This window comes from Acinonyx jubatus, chromosome X, assembly GCF_027475565.1.
Source record: "Acinonyx jubatus isolate Ajub_Pintada_27869175 chromosome X, VMU_Ajub_asm_v1.0, whole genome shotgun sequence".
Classification (NCBI taxonomy): domain Eukaryota; kingdom Metazoa; phylum Chordata; class Mammalia; order Carnivora; family Felidae; genus Acinonyx; species Acinonyx jubatus.
This window is the reverse complement of record NC_069389.1, coordinates 92,868,329-92,887,317: the sequence shown is the minus strand read 5'-3', so window position 1 is coordinate 92,887,317 and position 18,989 is coordinate 92,868,329. Positions and strand designations below refer to the sequence as shown.

The 18,989-nt window shown below is 49.4% G+C and overlaps 2 long non-coding RNA genes across 6 annotated transcripts in view; both read right to left on the bottom strand.

The window, feature by feature from the left end:
• Window positions 1–15,648, bottom strand: part of LOC113597647 (uncharacterized) — a 67,290-nt gene extending 51,642 nt beyond the window's left edge. Inside the window, exons 1-7 of one of the 5 annotated variants that reach the window (XR_008289820.1) lie at window positions 13,138–15,648; window positions 12,683–12,861; window positions 10,739–10,960; window positions 10,475–10,587; window positions 9,937–10,036; window positions 8,189–8,303; window positions 6,790–6,917 (exon numbers count right to left, since the gene is read on the bottom strand). This is a non-coding gene — a long non-coding RNA (uncharacterized LOC113597647). Of the gene's footprint in view, window positions 1–1,324; window positions 2,378–6,789; window positions 6,918–8,188; window positions 8,304–9,936; window positions 10,037–10,474; window positions 10,588–10,738; window positions 10,961–12,682 lie in introns of all 5 variants that reach the window. The other 4 variants (XR_008289822.1, XR_008289819.1, XR_008289818.1 and 1 more) reach the window with 4 other exon arrangements.
• Window positions 15,649–16,566: 918 nt separating this feature from the next.
• Window positions 16,567–18,357, bottom strand: LOC113597631 (uncharacterized). Its single transcript, XR_008289823.1, has 3 exons — window positions 18,269–18,357; window positions 17,162–17,583; window positions 16,567–16,958 (listed from the first exon to the last, which is right to left on the bottom strand). It is a non-coding gene; the product is annotated as an uncharacterized LOC113597631 (long non-coding RNA).
• Window positions 18,358–18,989: the final 632 nt, after the last annotated feature.

Sequence of the window (18,989 nt, the reverse complement as noted above, 5' to 3'; positions counted from 1 at the left end):
ACCTGAGCTGAAGTGGGATGCTTAACCAACTGAGCCACCCAGGGGACCCTAGTTTTTCATTTGTAATTTCTACAACTGTACATTTAAAAAATCAAATCTGAACGAACCAGTCAACTTTTTCCTAATAAGAAAATTCTATTAGATTTTTATTAGTAATAAGTGTTATTCAGCCGCTGATTTTTTTTAAATAAACGTTTACTCATTTTTGACAGAGAGAGAGAGGGAGAACATGAGTGGGGGAGGGGAAGAGAGAGGGGGACAGAGGATCCCAAGCAGGCTCTGCGCTGACACGCTGACAGAAGCCAGCCAGATGCAGGGCTCGAACTCATGCACCGCGAGGTCACGACCTGAGCCTGAGTCGGACGCTCAACCAACTAAGCCACCCAGGAGCCCTGATGCCTCACCAATTTTAAATTTTATGTTCTCAAATAAGTTACTTTACACCTCTAAGATCAGTTCCTCACCTGTGAAAGCAGGATAATATTACCATCTTCTTGTTTAAGTTGTGCGACTCAAATATCATAATGTATGTGAAGTTCCTGATAAAGGAAGCACTCAAAATACGGTGCTATTGTGGGGCGCCTGGGTGGCTCAGTCGGTTGAGTGTCCGACTTCGGCTCGGGCCATGATCTCGCAGTCCATGAGTGCGAGCCCCGCGTCGGGCTCTGTGCTGACAGCTCGGGGCCTGGAGCCTGCTTCGGATTCTGGGTCTCCCTCTCTCTCTGCCCCTCCCCTGCTCACACCCTGTCTCTGTCTCAAAAATAAATAAAACATAAAAAAAATTAAAAAATAAAACAAGATGGTACTGTTGCTGTTGTTAGTAACAGCAGCAGCTGTGACTCAGGCACAACATGCCTCAGCAGGGAGGTCAATTTAAATTTTTTGTTTTTTTAAGTATACTCCACACCCAACACGGGGCTTGAATTCATGACCCCGAGATGAAGAGGTGCATGCTCGGGCCACCTGGGGGGCTCAGTCAGTTAAGCGTCCGACTCTTGATATCGGCTCAGGTCTTGATCTCACGATGGTGGGACTGAGCCCCACATCTGGCTCCACACTGAGCATGGAGACTGGTTAAGATTCTTTCTCCCTCTCTCTCTGCCCCTCCCCTGCTCACACGGGCACTTTCTCCCTCTCTCTCAAAATGAACGAGTAAACATTAAAAAAAAAAAAAAAAAAAGAGTTGCACACTCTACCGACTGAGCCAGCCAGGTACCCCAGGTATGTCAATGTAATCCAAGAAGTTTTAACTTTTCTTTACTTACATACACTCTACATCACAGAACGGTGTTCTAGCCATTTCTGTCAGCTACCGTGATCCTACCTTTAGTGGGGTTGTGGCATCCGAGGCGGCCGTGTAATTCTGCTCTGTTCCCATTCATCACGGCTCAGAAGAGGACAACCTTCTGCCACTCAGGAGCACCTTTGAATCCCATTCCACGAAAGAACAAAACCAAGCTGACGCAGGAGTGGGCACAAGCAAGCCATCTGAAGGTCCAAATACAGGGGTGCCTGGGTGGCTCAGTCAGTTGAGCGTCCGACTTCGGCTCAGGTCATGATCTCGTGGTCTGTGAGTTCGAGCCCCGCATCGGGCTCTGTGCTGACAGCTCGGAGCCTGGAGCCTGCTTCGGATTCTGTGTCTCCCTCTCTCTCTGCCCCTCCCCTGCTCATGCTCTGTCTCTCTCTCTCTCAATAAATAAATAAATAAATGTAAAAAAAAAAAACCACTAAAAAAAAAGGAAGGTCCAGATATAGAATCTCATTACACAAATAGAAACCAGGGGCGCCTGGTGTGGCTCAGCCGGTTGAGCGTCCAAATTCAACTCAGGTCACGATCTCACAGCTCCTGAGTTCGAGCCCTGCATTAGGCTTGCTGGCTGTCAGCACGGAGCCTGCTTGGGATCTTCTGTCCTCTTTTCCTCTCTGCCCATCCATCCCCAGCTCATGCTCTCTCTCAAAAATGAATGAACATTAAAAAAAAAAAAAAAATGGGGAAACCAGAGGACGGATGAAGCAGCCCACTTCTTTCAACGATCCAGGTGAAAAACGGGAGACAGTGAGTACTGCATTCTAAGTCCGCTCCACCCATTATGCCTTCGGTGATTTCTACAGCATAAGCCCTTTTGGTTTCTGTTGGAAGGACAAATGGTCCTTGGTGTTCAGTGACACTTGAATGAAATCCTATTTAGAACACGGATGAAAACGGAGGAAGAATGCAGAGAGTTCCAGGCTGTGTTGTTCCGTTTTGCATTTGGTCGAGAGCAGATTCACGGCGAACGTGGGTGACGTCTTCCAAGTAGTGACGGCTGATAACTTAGAAGGGATGTGGCAGTGACGAGAGGTTCCGGATGTACCTCCGGGACCAAGGCTGTAGAGACTATTTCATAGAATAGAGGATGTCACAGTTGGAAACAGTCTTCGCAGCTAATCCAACCTTCTCAATTTGCAGCGAGGAAACTAGGCCTTTATTAGGGAACTGCCTTGCTCCAACTCAAATACCCAAACATGTCCGAGACCCCAAATCTCAAATTAACTCACAAGAAAATACAGCATGTATATTGTTGTTATGAATAAAATGGGAGAAATGTTGTGAGAAAAAAAATCCCTGAGCCTCATGTTTCCAAGAAGTATATAAAAAAAAAATAAAAGTATTATATATAGGAGTCAAAAAATTAATAATCCGTTTCATTCACAAATCAGCGAGTTCTAGAAATACAACCTGCTTTGGGTGACACGTAAATACTGGCCCTGTCTTTTCGATATGTTTCACATAAATTCACTTGAAATGCTTTAGTTCACAATTTTTATTCATTTGCAGATTTAAAATCAGTTATGACTTCTAAATGAATATGAAAGAGCTTTGTAAGCTATACGGTAGGACATTAAAGTAGGGTATTGATAAGAGTAATATTTTTGCACATTGGGTTTTTTTCCCTACTTTTCAATCCATGTTATATTCTCTGTTTTTAAGTTTATTGTAAGCGAAAGAGTGCACGCATGCACCTGTTCATGCATGAACGAGTGGGGGAGGGGCAGAGAGAGAGAGAGAGAGAGAGAGAGGGAGAGGGAGAGAATCCCAAGCAGGCAGAGCCTAATGTGGGCTTTGAGCTCACAGGGAGATCATGACCTCAGCCGAAACCGAGAGTCGGACGCTTCACCCACTGAGCCACCCCAGCGCCTCGATCCACTATTGCGATTCTTACAATTACTTTTTGCTGTTCTCTGCATTAAATAGAGAAAACGATTTGTGAGAGTCACGGAATCTGCTGGGTGGAAGTCTGAGCCAGTGTCAATACGTTTAGACCCTGATCATAATTTTTTGTCATCAGGCTATTTTTTTTTTACTTATTTTCTCTTTTACCCCACGGGCAAGGATAGTTGATGTACCATATGCATTGGTCTAGGGTGTCTTCCCTTCCCCGTATCATTACTCCAAAAAAGGAAGGGAACGTTAGGCCAGCATCTGGGTCCCTGTATCTCTGGATATCTCGGTTCCATCTGTAGAGTCTCAACCCCATTTGCGAAGTAGTAGGGATTCACTCAGATTCCTGCAGGCATCAGGGCTCAGTGTAACTGGAGTTGAAATCCCCTATAATCGCTCCCCTCTCTCAGCACTGTTTTGCCTGCTTGGCAGCAAAAATACCCATCTGAAAAGCACTGCCAGGCATGGTTTACAGACACAAAGGGTCTCCATCCTTTCCAGGTGTCAAAAGCAGTGTTAAAAACTTTACCGCACACTAAAACTTCATTGTGCAGAGAAAGTGTAACTGACTTCTTTTTATCTAGAACTCATCTGGCCGCCTTCTTGGGTGGGGGTTCACGTTAATGCCCAATCCACTTTATACCTCAGTCTGACCTAGAATTAAGCAGTCTCTTTAGAAAATGTTTAGATGCTCTTGGTGAGACAGCTTAGTTTTGTTTTGTTTTTTTAATTTTTTTAATCTTTATTTATTTTTGAGAGAGAGACAGAGAGAGAACGTGAGCAGGGGAGGGGCAGAGAGAGAGGGAGACACAGAATCAGAAACAAGCTCGAGGCTCTGAGCTGTCGGCACAGAGCCCGATGCGGGGCTCGAACTCACGGACCGTGAGATCATGACCCGAGCCGAAGTCGGACGCTTAACCGACAGAGCCACCCAGGTGCCCCGAGACAGGTTAGTTTCTAAGACAGCTCCCCTCCTCCCTGCTTCTCTCCCAGGCTGCAGGTAGTTTTATGGGGAGGAAGGATACGGCCTACGTAGCGTCATGGCAAAGGGGACGTAGGGACCCTTGCGTGTGGGTCCTTGCTCTCCTCCGCTGTCTATGCTGATACCTCTCGCCCACCTGATCGCGCATTACTGTGCTGTCACTCAGAGCCCAGGATGTGACTAGTGTAACTGATGATCCCCATCTCTCTCTCTCCCTTGGCTTTTTCAGAGCGGGTACCATTCTCGATAAAGTCAAAGTCACCTCAGTTCGCACTAGCCGTTTACTCATCATTTCCTGCACGTCCTCCATTGAGCCAACTAGCCCCATGGTCCAGACCCAGCCTGTTCTGCTGGGTCACCTTTTCCTGCTTTACAGCATCCACAGGCAGTGCCGCTGACTCTCAATCTACTGTCTGAGCTAGTCAAAAATGAGGTACCTCAGTAAAGCCAAACCCGAGGAGTTTAGATCTGTACAGCTAAGCTGATAACGGCAGTACCCCAGGTTGATGCAGGGACGACCTGAGAGGATTTACCCTCTGGAGTCCTGAGTGGGGAATCAGGAAGGAGAGAAGGCCCTCTGCCCTCAGGGTTACCCTCACTAGTGTAAGACACTAATTGGGACTCACAATTTGCTTGTTATTTGTTCAGTAAACACTACCAGTCTCCTCCTCATGGTCCCCTGGGGCCAGCAGAATGCAGATCATTCTTTCTCCTTCCTGCAGGCTCATCCCTCCCATGGATACTACTCAGTGCCAGCCCGGCCTTCAGGCACTGAAGGAGGAAGAGAGGGCATCTACAGGACAGCTGCTTGGATCGCAAGGCTTCTGTGCCTGTACGACCAGATTTTTCTTTTAATTTGTTTAACTGTTTTTTTTTCACGCTGGCATTCAAAACAGGGCTAGCTAGGGGCGCCTGGGTGGCTCAGTTGGCTGAGTGTCTGACTCTTGATTTCGGCTCAGGTCAGGATCTCCCAGTTCGTGGGTTTGAGCCCCAGGTCGGGCTCTGCACTGACAGCGCAGAATCCTGCTTGGGATTCCCTCTCTCTCTCTTCCTCTTTCCCTGTTCCTCTCCCGCTTGTGCTCTCTCTGTCCTTCTCTCTCTCAAAAATAAACAAGTAAACTTAAAAAAAGTTTTACGAAAAGGCCTAAACGGGGAGGGGGGGGGGTGGATATGAAGGAGGGCACTTGTTGGGTTGAGCGCTGGGTGTTACAGGTAAGTGACGAATCACTAAATTCCACTTCTGAGCCAATATCGCGCCGTATGTTACCTAACTAGAATTTAAATAAAAATTTGAAAAAAAAGAAATGAACACTATTGCTGATTTTGAGGTGAACATACATATTTAGAAACACATAAACGTTAAAGAAAGAGAGCACTAAGTATATAACTTACAAGACACTAAGGAAAAACATTTACCGGCTACGAAGAATGTGGTAAAAGAAGGTTAGAGGCAGTAGAGAAAAAGTCGGGTTACACAGAAGGCAGAGAAAGAGATAGGAGAAGTCATTCAAGTAAATAAGTCATTGCAAAAAAATGTCAAGTAACCTCAATCACCAATTAAAGGACACCCGAACGTTGATTTTTAAAGATACAGCTATATAATTCTATAAAACATAAACTTAGGTACACGAACACGGGAATGTTGACGATAAAAGATTAGGCAGAATACACCAGGGGAAGAAAACCAACTTAAAAATACACAGATAGTCTAATTTCTGGCTTTTGAGTCAATAAAATTGTTGCTGTGAAGGCCAAACATACGTACCGGTAGCACAGATCACATAAAACAGAATTTAGGGGGAAAGAGTGACAGCACGATGGAAAAACATTTAGCCTCGCCGGGATGAGATGAAATTCTCAAACCTAGGTGGACGCCATCATCTACCCTCAAATATAGAAGAAAAGAACCTGACGGAATCTCACGTATAGACGGACAAATCTAACATGATAAAAATTTCTCTAACAAATCTGTTTCCCTAATTGATAGGTTAAGTGAACAGGGCAAGGTTTTGCAAGGTTTGATCAACCTAATCAACAAACTGGTTTCAAAGACGTCTACTTGTAGGCAGCTCCCTCTAGCAAGTAGAGAATCTACATCCTTCTGGAGCATGAGGCAACATTTATGTCAAAGTAAAACAATCATCCAGGTCTCAAAGCAAGTCTGAAAATTAAAACAAAAACAAAACCAAAACCAAAAAGCGACCATATAGACTATGTGCCCTTATTCTACTGTAATTAGCTTAAAAGTAAAACCACAAGGGGCACCTGGGTGGCTCGGTAGGTGGAGCAACCAAAACACGATTTCGGCTCAGGTCATGATTGCCCGGGTCGTGGGTTCAAGCCCCGTGTCAGGCTCTGTGCTGACCGTGTGGAGCCCGCCCGGGAATCTCCCTCTCTCTCTGCCCCTCCCTTGCTTGCTGTCTCAAAACAAATAAGGGAACTTAAAAACAATGAAATCAGAAACACACTGTGTAAGGATAGGGTTCCCTTGGGGTTGGTCTCTGACAGAGCTCTGCTTCTCCCTGGGGACATTCAGAAGTCTGCCGCTGACCCCTGACCGAGGTGGGAAGAAAATGTACTTGCTAGCGACTTAGAATGGGAACACGGTCACCTTTTGACGGGCAAGAGATGAACATCCTCCTTGGCATTGCTTTGGTAGCGTTTCCATGACCCTCTGTGTCACGCTCCCCCTGCGGATCCTTGTGAGTACTTGGAGCAGCTGAGGTGGGGGCTCTGTACCGGGAAAGGTACCAGTTAAGGATTTTCGATTTTCAATAGAGAAGACTGCGAGGGCGGGAAAAGGGGGTGGCTCTCCTAATGCTAAAACAGGGAAGGCAGAAGTCGAGATCCGTTTCAAGTCAGAGAGGTGAGGTACAGCTAGTGTGTCCAACTGCCCCTTCCTCGTCTACTTCACCCCTCCCGACAACCGCAAACACTGGGACGCCCTTAATTTCCCAGATCTACAAAGACAAGCTTAATTCTGCATACAGACGCCCCCGCTGCAGTATCAGGGGATGTTTGAGAACAGGAAAAACAGGCACCTGGGGGGCTCGGTCAGGTGAGCGGCCGACTTCGGCTCGGGTCACGATCTCGGGCGGGGGGGGGGCCGGAGGTTGAGCCCCACGTCGGGCTCGCTGCCGTCAGCCCCATCAGCGCAGAGCCCGCTTGGGATCCTCTGTCCTCTCTCTGCCCCTCCCCTGCCCGCGCTCGCCCCAAAATAAATAAATATTTTAAAGAGTCGGAGAGATAGGGAGCGAGAAAAATTATCTGATGTATACAATTTTTTTCGTCCTCTTGTCCTCCTCCTCCTCCTCTCTCTAAACGGAAAGGAAGAACGGTTTGCGGAACAAAATATGCAAGCAAATGCAATATTCGTTTAGACGGCAATTCACCACGCGATTTTGTGAACTTCTGCTGAATTATTTCTACAAGCTTCCAAAGGGTGGAATGACAGGCATTTTGTCACAGCTATTTGTTGGTGTGCCACACATCCCTCTTATAAGAGTGCGCACGCAGAATTTAACCACTTGGGCTCTCGGACACTTTAGGAAATGAGCCAACGGTGCCTCATTAGTTAAAGATGAAAATGTCCAACTACCAGTTAACCAATTGAGGGAGTTCTATACTCTTTTAATTTTTGTTAACGTTTATTTATTTTTGACCGAGAGAGATAGGGGGCCAGCAGGGGAGGGGCAGAGAGAGCGGGAGACACAGGATCTGACACAGGTTCCAGGCTCCGAGCTGTCTGCACAGAGCCCGACGCGAGGCTCGAACTCATGAACCGCGAGATCATGACCTGAGCTGAAGTCGGAGGCTTAACCGACGGAGCCACCCGGCCTCCCCGGGAGTTCTAGAATCTTTAATCACTGTATGGAAAATAAATCTTACTGTTCTGGATACAGAAAAAGATGGAGTCGTAAAAATAGAACTATACTGCGTTCGCGTGTGAAGGCTCTCAGTCTACGCTGATCTCAACCAGGATTCCCCCGTCTATCGCTTCTCACCTTCATTCCACGTCTGTATCTCTTTGTGCCTCTGAGCTGAGTCACGTGGAGGCCACCCTCAAACGGCGAGTGTGCATTTGCAGAGGGCTCACCAGGTCTGGAAGGGATCCAGGTACTGGGGAGAAAGAGAAGAGCACAGAGAGAAGATGGCATGTGGCCCTGGGAATCTTGGATTGTTGGCTATGAAAGACAGGCTGACACTCAAGACGTTCCAGTTCCTAGATGCGAGGGTTTTGAGCAAAGGTATAAATGGATCCACGTTGGTGAGGCGGGAAGATCCCGAACTCACCTCCTCCCACAGACACAGTGAATCTACATTTATATCTGCAACAGTTTCCTCTGGAAAAAGCCTAGGAACTCACTGAGTGACTCCTACACAGCGGGCAAATGAGGGGGCGGGGGGGGGGGGAACATACCATTGCAGCAGGAACGTGAAGTTGAGACATAATCTCGCCATAAACACCACTCCTGGCTTGGCAGCTGCGATCCAGAAGGAATGGAAAACTCGGCGCTTTCTCCTGAGGAGCGGAGGGTTTGAACCCCGCATCGGGCACCCGACGCTGAAAAACTGCACCTCAGGGACAACCCCCAAACACACCCGGCTTTGCAAACCAACAAGGCTTGTGTTCACAAAACCCACAAGGCTACAGCAAGCTAAGACCGGCTCTTAAAGGGCACACGTGCCCAGACTCACCTGTCCCCGGGCCCAGGACAAAGAGAGCCAATCCAGAGGGGCCAGAGTTTTACGGGAAAGAGGTTCATTGGCTAATCTTTATGCTTTAATTTTTTTAAGTTTATTTATTTCTTCTGAGAGAGAGTGTGTGAGCAGCAGAGGGGCAGAGAGAGAGAGAGAGAGAGAATCCCAAGCAGGCTCCCCACTGACGTCACCGAGCCCGGCACAGGGCTTGAACTCACAAACCGTGAGATCATGACCTGAGTTGAGATCGAGAGTCGGGACGCTTGACTGACTGACCACCCCGGTGCCCCAGGTTCATCTGCTAATCTTAAAGTGTGGGCCTGAGGGGCAGGCCTCTGCTTTACCAGATCTGGGGGCCTGTTGGCATCCTCTGCAGGGACAGAGGCTGGAGGGTGCCACGTTTGCGCTCTCCCTCTGCCGCGCTCTGGAATGTCAGCGTCTCCCGGAGGGTGGCTTTTCCTCAGGTCTGGTGACCCGGGTTTTGCAGCTGCCACTCCGGGCATGTCCTCTGATCACTTGGCCATGGCAGCCGGGGGGATGGGGCTAACGTTCCTGGGTCCTATGGAACCGGAACCATCAGACAGGAGGATTCTTGGCAGGCCACCACCCCCTGGGGCACTGCACACAGAGCTGACTGAAACACACCCCCGGTCTTTCTGTGCCAGAGGCCTCTTGGCCTGTCCGAGAGCACTGGCCTCGGTGGCAGGTCTCAGATTTGGCACCCAGTTAGAGGTCTCTGGAGGTGCTCTCAGGAAAACAGGCTGGTGGATGCCACCTTCGGGTTGTCCCTCTACCTTGCTGCAGTCGTCAGTATCTCAGAACAATCCCCTTACCCCCTTAACAGAGTTAATATCACCCTACGTAAATTAAACCGGGGTCCTCAAGGATTTCAACTTGTATATGCCCTAGTGAGCGCAAGGGTGATGATGCCAACTACTGCTCGTTTAATATCCCGTTTTGGCCTGGTCTTAAACCCGGTAAGAAAGAATGGTGCCTCGCGGTGAGCCCACCACCAACTTCAGGCCCCTACGCCCAATATTACTATAATGACCGATTCTAGTCAATCAGCCACTGGCAACCGTTTTGCTGTTATAGATCGAGATTTGGCAAATATGCTCTGTTTGGCGTTTGTTTCCTTCTTTTACGTTTATCTATTTCGAGAGAGACAGAGACAGTGCAAGTGGGGGAGGGGCAGAGAGACAGGGACGGAGAGAGAATCCCAAGCAGGTTCCCGTGCTGCCAGCGCAAACCCGGAGGCGGGGCTCGAACCCACGAACCGTGAAGCGAGATCATGGCCTGAGCCGAAACCAAGAGTCCGAGGCTTTAACCGGCTGAGCCGCCCACGCACCTGTTCAGTGTCTATTTCAACAGCCTGTGAGCACTGCGGCCTTTCCCCCTGAAAGGACACAATACACCTTTACCAGGCTTCACGAGGGAACTCAGCAGCCTTGGCGTTACACATCGTCTTTGCCGGCAGGACCCTAACTGCACCCACCTTTGCCCGGGACACGGAAATGACGTGACGTGGGTGGCATCTTCCCCCAAGGAGACTTGTTGGACACACGGATGAAGGACACAGATATACTCACGACGGAGCTTACGGAAAAGGGACGGATCGTTGCCACACACGGTGCAAGGTCCCGGCCGTCTCTTCAATTCCAGAAAAGCCTTCAGGAAACCGAGAGCTGCTCCACCTTTGACGCTGTCAAGAAACGCTGATTAACCCTTTCAGCACCCACAACGTTAACACGAGTCCAACGTCTTCTAGCCCTTTCTGCGTTCTGGAGGCAACATATTCCTCATTTATAATCTTACTTCAACCCCCTGGTGCTGTTACTTGCCAAAGGGCCCACCTGAAATGAAGTCTTCGCCAACACAAAGTTCTAGAATCTGGGGCGCCCGGGTGGCTCAGTCGGTTAAGAGTCCGACTTTGGCTCAGGTCACGATCTCGTGGTCCATGAGTTCGGGCCCCGCGTCGGGCTCTGGGCTGACAGCTCGGGGCCTGGAGCCTGCTTCCGGTTCTGTGTCTCCCTCTCTCTCTGCCCCTCCCCTGCTCATGCTCTGTCTCTCTGTGTCTCAAAAAAAAAAAAAAAAAAAAGAAAAAAAAAGTTCTAGAATCTGTCCGAATTGAAATAAATCAACAGGCACTGGTGTTACTGCCCACGGAGACCCCTTCACCGTAGGGGCTGTACCAGCCTCCTCTTATGCCCCCCGGAATCTCTGAACCACCTATCATAGCCACTCGTTGGCCACGGGCTTCTGATACAATAGACTGTCCCTCCCAGTTCTGCACCATTCGCAATTGGAATGGCAACGGTGGCCACGTAGTGTGCTGTCCCGGAATTAGATGCCCTCACAGACTCTGAGTTTACAACGTTATGTACCCGGCTGCACACTATGCCTTCAGTAACAGAAGAGGCACCCCCAAAGTCAGCATGGCTACGGAGACCTCCTGCAGGTGCATGTAGCCTCTCCCGTCATCAGTCCCTTGCCAGATGCCATGGTGCTGGAGGATGTCACCTCTCTCCCAGACCCACTGGCCACTTGGAGAGTCCTTAGCATCAGCTGAGTACATAACCATGGGAGTTCGTACACTTTATGGATGGTCTTGCCACCTTCATGCACCATAGAGTTCAGTGGGGAGGTGTTTTTCATCGTTTCATCAGAAGGTCCCTGATATTGGGGTGCCTGGGTAGCTCAGCCAGTGAAGCATCTGACTCTCGGTTTCGGCTCAGGTCACGATCTCAGGGTTCGTGAGATCGAGCCCCACATCAGGCTCTGTGCTGACAATGTGGAGCCTGCTTGGGTTTCTGTCTCCCTCTCTCTCTGCCCCTCCCCTGCTTACTCTCTCTCTCTCCTTCTCCCCCCACCCCCACCAAAATAATAACGTTCCTTGCAAAGAAAGAGACTCAAGGGTCAGCATAATTGGTCACATGTCAGACGGGCATTGTAGCGTTGGACACCCTGGCCAAAAAATTGCCCCATGTGTACAAGTTTACAAACTCATGGACCACTGCCTACAATTTTTCTCCTTTGGGGTAAAGAATACTGGGTAGCTCTTGCCTCACAGACCCCCAAAATGGAAAACACGTTGTCTCTGCATACAACACAGCCACAAGACACTCCTTATGCCCTTTGGAATTCTAGGCATTACTGATAGTGACCAAAGCACTAGTTTTGATTCTCAGAATGCCAAATGTTGAGCTCTTTTTTTAAAAATTGTATTTGAGAGAGAGAGAGAGAGAGAGAGAGAGAGAGAGAGTGAGTGCACGAACAGGGGATGAACAGAGAGAGAAGGAGAGAGACAAAACCCCAAGTAGGCTCTTCACTGTGGGCATGGAGCCCATGTGGGGCTTGAACTCACGAACCGTGATATCATGACTTCAGCCGAAATCAACAGTTGGACGCTTACCCGACTAGGTTACCCAGGTGCCCGCTACAATGTTGAGCTCTTGAAGAAGATATACAGTGGAATTTCCACCTTTCCTGTAGACTCCAGGCAGATGGTGTAATCAGGAGGCAGAATGCGCTTCTTAAAAAACTCCTATTTAACTTAAAGAATGTCAGATGGAGCCCATGCGGGTTGTCACCTTTGCCACTGGCATTGATTTATCTCCATTTGTACCCCCTGGGGACCAACACTCCCTACAACAGTGGCACACAGGTCTCTCAATATACTTTATCGCCTATCAAGGTGGGCACTTCCAAAGTCTATGTTTTTTACAACAACCTCACCCTGTGGCCCTCTTCCTCTTGGTCAAGTAGCTACGTATTTCGTTTCCTAGGGAGGTACTTACCATACTCTCCGGAAGGCTCAGTCATCATCAAGGTTGAAATCGAGGTCAAGGCCTCAAGGGTCGGTTGTGGAGTAAGGCCTAATCTGGTGCGTATCTCGATACCTTGGGAAAACAAAGAGGGCCTCAAAGAGCCCAGCTGCACGTTCCACTCTCCACCGTGCTCACGTGGATATGGTCTTCTAGCAAACAACCCCCATTAGCACACAGACCAGGCACGGTGCCTGCTGGTGAAGGTTTCGGCAACCCTCCAGCCAGAGAAATTTAGACAAACCAATCCTTTCCTTCTGCAGGAAGCAGGGGGCACCCCATCCTCTTGTAACTACAAGGCCGGCCTTCCCTCGCACCTGTTGGTTCCCTCTGTTCTGGAATGGAACACCTGTGTGGCCCTACATGGCACGTGTCCTCCTCCCCCAGATGGTGAACATATGCGGTTAACAAACTTGTGTCAAACTCACCTGTAAAGTGTCTGTCATGTGCTAGACCATCCTGGTGGCCCCAGAGCAGGACTCCCGTCCTCACCGACAGGGTGAAGTAGAGGGGAACACGGCACTGACCACTCGAGGTTCACGGAGCTAGAGGTGAACTTTTGGAGACATAAGTTAAGAACAGAAAGGGGCAAGGGGCACCTGGGTGGCTCAGTCGGGTAAGTGTCCGAGTCTTGGTTTCGGCTCAGGTCATGATCTCACGGTTCCGGACATGGAGCCCCCGCTGTCAGCATGGAGCCTGCTTGGGATTCTCTCTCTCCATCCCTTTGCCCCTGCCCCACTCACACATGTGATAATAAATAAATTTATTTTGAGAGAGAGAGAGAGAGCGCGCACACAGTGGAGGAGGGGGAGAGGGACAGAGAATCCAAAGCAGGCTCCAGGCTCTGAGCTGTCCGCACAGAGACCGACGTGGGGCTCGAACTCACAAGCCGTGCGATCACGACCTGAGCCGAAGTCGGGAGCTCAACCGACCGAGCCACCCAGGCGCCCCCAAATAAATATGCTTTTAAGAAAAGAACAGAATGAGCAAAGAAAATTCCTGAAAAACAAAAATAACAGAGGGGCTCATCTGACCAGCTAATAAAATGTACTAACTATGTACAGTAAATAAAACTGCTCAGTACCGGCACAGGCATAGATACATCAGTGAAACAGAAAAGTGTCCAAAAATAGACCCGACTAATGATGGGACTTTAGTATATGATAAACGGTATTTTTTCCAGTGACGAAAAGACAAATAGTTCAATAAATGATGTTGGGACAACTGGCTATCTCTTTTGAAAGAAAAAGAGAGAAACCTAGATTCTTAATGCACTCCTTCCTTAAAAATAAATGCCAGACCGCTCAAAGATTTACACAGGAAGAATGGATTTGGAAAACGTCTCTTGGAAGAGAACTTGGGGAAAACGTTTTACATCCATGAAATAGAGAAAGCCTCCCTACAGCAAGACACATGGCCCAAATCTTTACCGAAAAATAATGATAAATTTAACGACGTAAGCAATTAACACATTTTCTCAGTAAAAAGCATCCCAGAGAAGTCACCCGATAAATGGCAACTGGAAAAAATATTGACGATGTGTTTGACATAAAAAGAACTAGGCTTCCGAGGATATAAAGGGCCCTTTCAGGGGCACCCGGGTGGCTCAGTCAGTTAAGCCTTTGACTCTTGATTTCGGCTCAGGTCATGATCTCATGTTCGAGCCCTGCATCCGGCTCCTCGCTGACAGTGCAGAGCCTGCTTGGGATTCTCTCTCTCTCCCTCTCTCTTTGCCCCTCCCCTGCTTGCACACTGTCTCTCTCTCTCAAAAATAAATAAACCTTATTTTATTTATGATAAAGTTTTATTTATTTATTTTTGAAAGAGAGAGAGACAGAGAGACAGAGCACAAGTCAGGGAGACGCAGAGGGAGAGGGCGACACGGAATCCAAAGCAGGCTGCAGGCTCCGAGCCGTCAGCACAGAGCCCGACGCGGGGCTCGAACTCACGGACTGTGAGATCATGACCTGAGCTGAAGTCGGACGCTTAACGCACTGAGTTCCCCAGGCGCCCCTTAAATAAGCTTTTTTTAAAAAAGTGCCCTTCTGAATAAGAAAAAGACAAGCCAATATAAGGATAAGCAAAGTGTACAAAGAGGCAAATCAGGAAAAAATATTTGTAAATGACTTAGAAGTACAAACAGATGCTTCATCTTACCTGTAATTTAAAAAACCTAAATGAAGACAAGGATATAACACTTTTTCTCTTATCACTTTGCTAAAGCTCCAAGTAGCAGGTCACACCTAGAAGAAGAGTCACCTACCTGAAGTAGAGGCGGCCGTGGACTGTGAGACACTCTCAGGTTGTTGGTTGAAGGCGCCACCGACGACATTAGTGTGGGGACCAATTAAGAACACGTATCAGCATTAAAAAAATTCACATATTATCCGGCCCGTTAACTGTCTTACCGTCAATACTTGAATTCTACCCTGGAGATATTACATGCTAAAATATCTGTACCTCTACGCACGAGGACGTTTATCACAGGTCAGTTTATAATAGCCAAAGGGTCAAAACACCCTTTGTGCCTTTCCTTCAGGTAAACGTTTAAATAAATTCTGTACGATGATCAGCTGTTCGAAGAATGTGATAGATGTATATGTACCTATAAAAAAGTTCCTGAGATAGACGGTTAAGGGTACAAAGGCAGAATACAGAACAGTGTGACTGCTATGCTCTCATTTGTGTACAAGAAAAACAGACAGATACGACTTTTAGGTGAAAGTATAAATAAGACACTCTTAATAGCGAGCGTCTCCAAGGAAAGGACCTGGATGTCAAGGGCAGTAGGGAGATATCTTTTCCATCGTATACCCTTTGCCTCATTAAAAATTTTACTATGTGCCTGTTACTTTTTCAATAGAAGGATATTGTTAATTAAGAAAAAAGAAATCACGGGGCACCTGGGGTGGCTCAGTCCGTTGAGCGTCCGACTTCGGCTCGGGTCGTGATCTCGCGGGTCGTGAGTTCGAGCCCCGCATCGGGCTCACTGCCATCAGACTGTCATCGCAGAACCTGCTTTGGATCCCCTGTCCCCCTCTCTGCCCCTCCTCTGCTTGCGCTGTCCTAAAACTAAATGAAGATTAAAATAAATTAAAAAAATAGATATTTTTAAAAATCATGGGGTATCGGGATTGAGAATCACACAGAAAACATTCCTCTTAGCGCTATCTTATCTGAAAAAAAGAAGAAAACAGATTTGCAAGTGTTGTCTTGAAACAGCAAAGGAAGGGTAGGGGTTAAAAGTTTCTGGCACGCATGGGATGGCAAATGGAAATTAATTGGACAAATACCACTATTACTAACCTGAGACTGGTGGGATATCATTGGTGCACTCTTTGTTCAGTGACCTGCTCTTGTCGTTTTTAACCTTCTTGAGGAATACTTGACAAATATAATTGCACGTTGCAAGCAGACAATGTGATAATTTGATATACGTATACGTTGTGGAATTATTTACTGTTGAAAAGTTTTTATCAGTTTACTCAAGATTTCCATTTTCCAACACTATTTTCTTTCTTCCTGTGTGTGTGTGTGTGTGTGTGCATGTGGGTGGTATTTTTGGGGTGCATACCAGTGTGTGCGTGTCAATACTTGTTGAGTGTCTGTGATATATGTAATGGGTGTGTGTTTTGTTATGTGTGGTTGTGTGTCCGTGGTGTGAGTGTGGTGTATGTGTGGAATTCTGTGAGTGAAACTCTGTGTGTCTTCATTGCCAATGCTGTTTCCTTTATTATTATTATTATTATTATTTGAGACCTTTATTAACAGGTGCTTGCCGTTCGTTAACTTTTGGAAAAAAATCGAGTTGTGAACTTTTACTACACATTAAAAATGAAGTTCTTAAACATGTCAACTTGACCAGATAGGAAACCATTTGAAAACCTTGAACAGTGTCTTGAGACAAACCAGGCTTTTTTTTCTTTTCTTTTTTTTAAAAACTGCATTTGTCACTAACCAAAAACCGACGTCTTTAGGTAAAAATAATAATGCGGATAGTTCTGGTTGTCTGGCCAATGGGCAACAAGCAGGCACTTAAGGGCTGAAGCTCCAATCTTGGGCGCATTTCTTATTGCCGGAACTTCTTCCTCACCTCCCGCTGGACGACGAAACCGGATGATGGCAGAGCCGGTAAGCGGACACTTACCTCGCGTCGCCCTGCTCGACGTCGGGAGTGGACGGACTCTCCGCCGGTGGATCCGTTGCCTTGGACTCTTTGCCATCTCGCGGTTTGGGGTTTTCTGGGCGTCTGCATGGGTAAACGAGGTTGCGGCGGGAGGGACGTGGGGGTGGGGGCTGACCTGGGGTCTCATCTCGTCCATCTTCCTTGTCGTCTCCGCCGCCGTCCTCCCTAAACCACCTTTGGCGAGGAGGCCCCGTGCGGGGCGGTGGTCCACCACCCAGGCCACATTGGGCGTCACCGGTCTACCTTGCTCTGCCGCACCCTGGTACCTTCCATCACTTCTCCCCGCACAGGATGTTGGAAGGCTGTGGTCCGCATCCACGCGGTCTCCGCACATATTCAGGGGGGAAGCGTCGCCTGCGGTGGGGCCGGCGCCGTGAGGGTCTGGCCTTCGCGAGCATGCTCCGGTCCCGGGTTCTTTCCCCCACGCTCACTGTCCCAGTAATTCTACTGGGAATTGGGTGGAGGACCCCTGCCACGCGGATAGCGTCCGTAACGGTTAGGGTCCCCTGCAGAGTCACCGACCTGCACTGCGGCGGCGCATCTGCCCCTGACATTTGCTGCGTCCGCCCCCTCCTCTCCTTCAACATCTGACTCTGCAGTCTGTCCACCTCCTCCACTGCCAAGGGACTTCCTGGGAGTCTTCTTTATGGCAGTCTGGTGTGCAAATACAACTTCCTTGGTGTCATTCCTGGGGATGAAACCATATTCGTTACATTGAAGCATTCTGTTGTTCCCTAATCCTTCGTTGCGATGACCTTCTTGGGCCGGCAGGCGGCGCCCCTGTGAGGCTACCCGGGCGGCAGCTCCCTGTGCTGCCGCCCATATTGTTGGGCTTGGTGCCGCTTGTGGTGGGGAGGGGGGGTGGGGGGAGGCTGAAGGGGGAAAGCAGGGGCGGGGGGAGGGGTAAGGCAGGGGTGGGGGGAGGCGCCGTGGTGGGGGAGGGGGAAGGTAGGGGCGGGGCTGGGGCAGCGGCGGGAGGGCGAAGGGGGGAGGGGCGAAGGGGTGGGGGAGGGGCGCAGCAGGCGGGGGGGTGGGGCACGGGTGGGGAGGGGCAGAGGGGGAGGAGGGGTGGGGGAGGGGCAGAGGGGGAGGAGGAAGGGTGGGGGGAGGGGGAAGGCAGGGGCTGGACGGTGGGTGGCCGGACGCGGAATGGGGGCTGGGCAGGGACGGCGAGGGGGGGGAGGGGCGAAGGGGTGGGGGAGGGGCGTGGCGGGATGGCGGGTGGCTGGACTTGGGGTGGGGGGAGGGCCGGGGGGGTGGCGGGGGGGGAGGGGCAGAGGGCGGGAGGAGGGGGAAGGCAGAGGTGGGGGGTGGCCGGACGCGGGGTAGGGGGAGGGCCGGGGCGGGGGTTGGGGCATGGGGTGGGGGGATACCTGGGCAGGCGGACACCGGGGCGGGCGGTGCGTGTACGATGGCGGCAGGACTGGGGTGGGGGAGCGGGAGAGAAGGGAAATGGAGGGAGAGGGAGTGGGGGCGGGGCGGGGGGCGGGGCAGCTGCAGCCAGAGGCGGCCGGATGTGGATGTCGGCCCCTCTGCTCCTCGGTGTGGTAACTCGATGGTAACTAGGCTGGAGGCGGGGCTTCTCCGGGCTCTCTTGGGGTCCGCTCTCTGCTGCTGTTCGGATGCGGCACTCGTTTCTCACGTGTTTGTCCCAACACCGAAGTAACTGGTGTTCTTCTGATTATAAGAACAGTACACGTTCAATATAAAACATTCAGATGATATAGAAAAGTATAAAAATATGTAAAAACTGGGGCTCCTGGGTGACTCAGTCAGTTAAGCCCCCCTCCCCTCTTGGTTTCGGCTCAGGTCAGGGTCTCACGGTTCCGGAGTTCGAGCCCCACATGGGGTGCGTGCTGATCGTGCAGAGCCTGCTCGGGGTTCTCTTTCCCTCTCTCTCTGCCCCATCACTCTCAAAACAAATAAATAAACTTAAAAAACATGTAAAAAGTATGTGTAAATCTGTTACCTGGGCAAAACCACTGTTAACATTTTTGGTGTCTGTCGTTCCAGAATTACATATATGTATTAGTAAATATTATCATGAGTACTAGAAATTGTGTATTTTAATCGTACAATACTAGCTCGTAACCA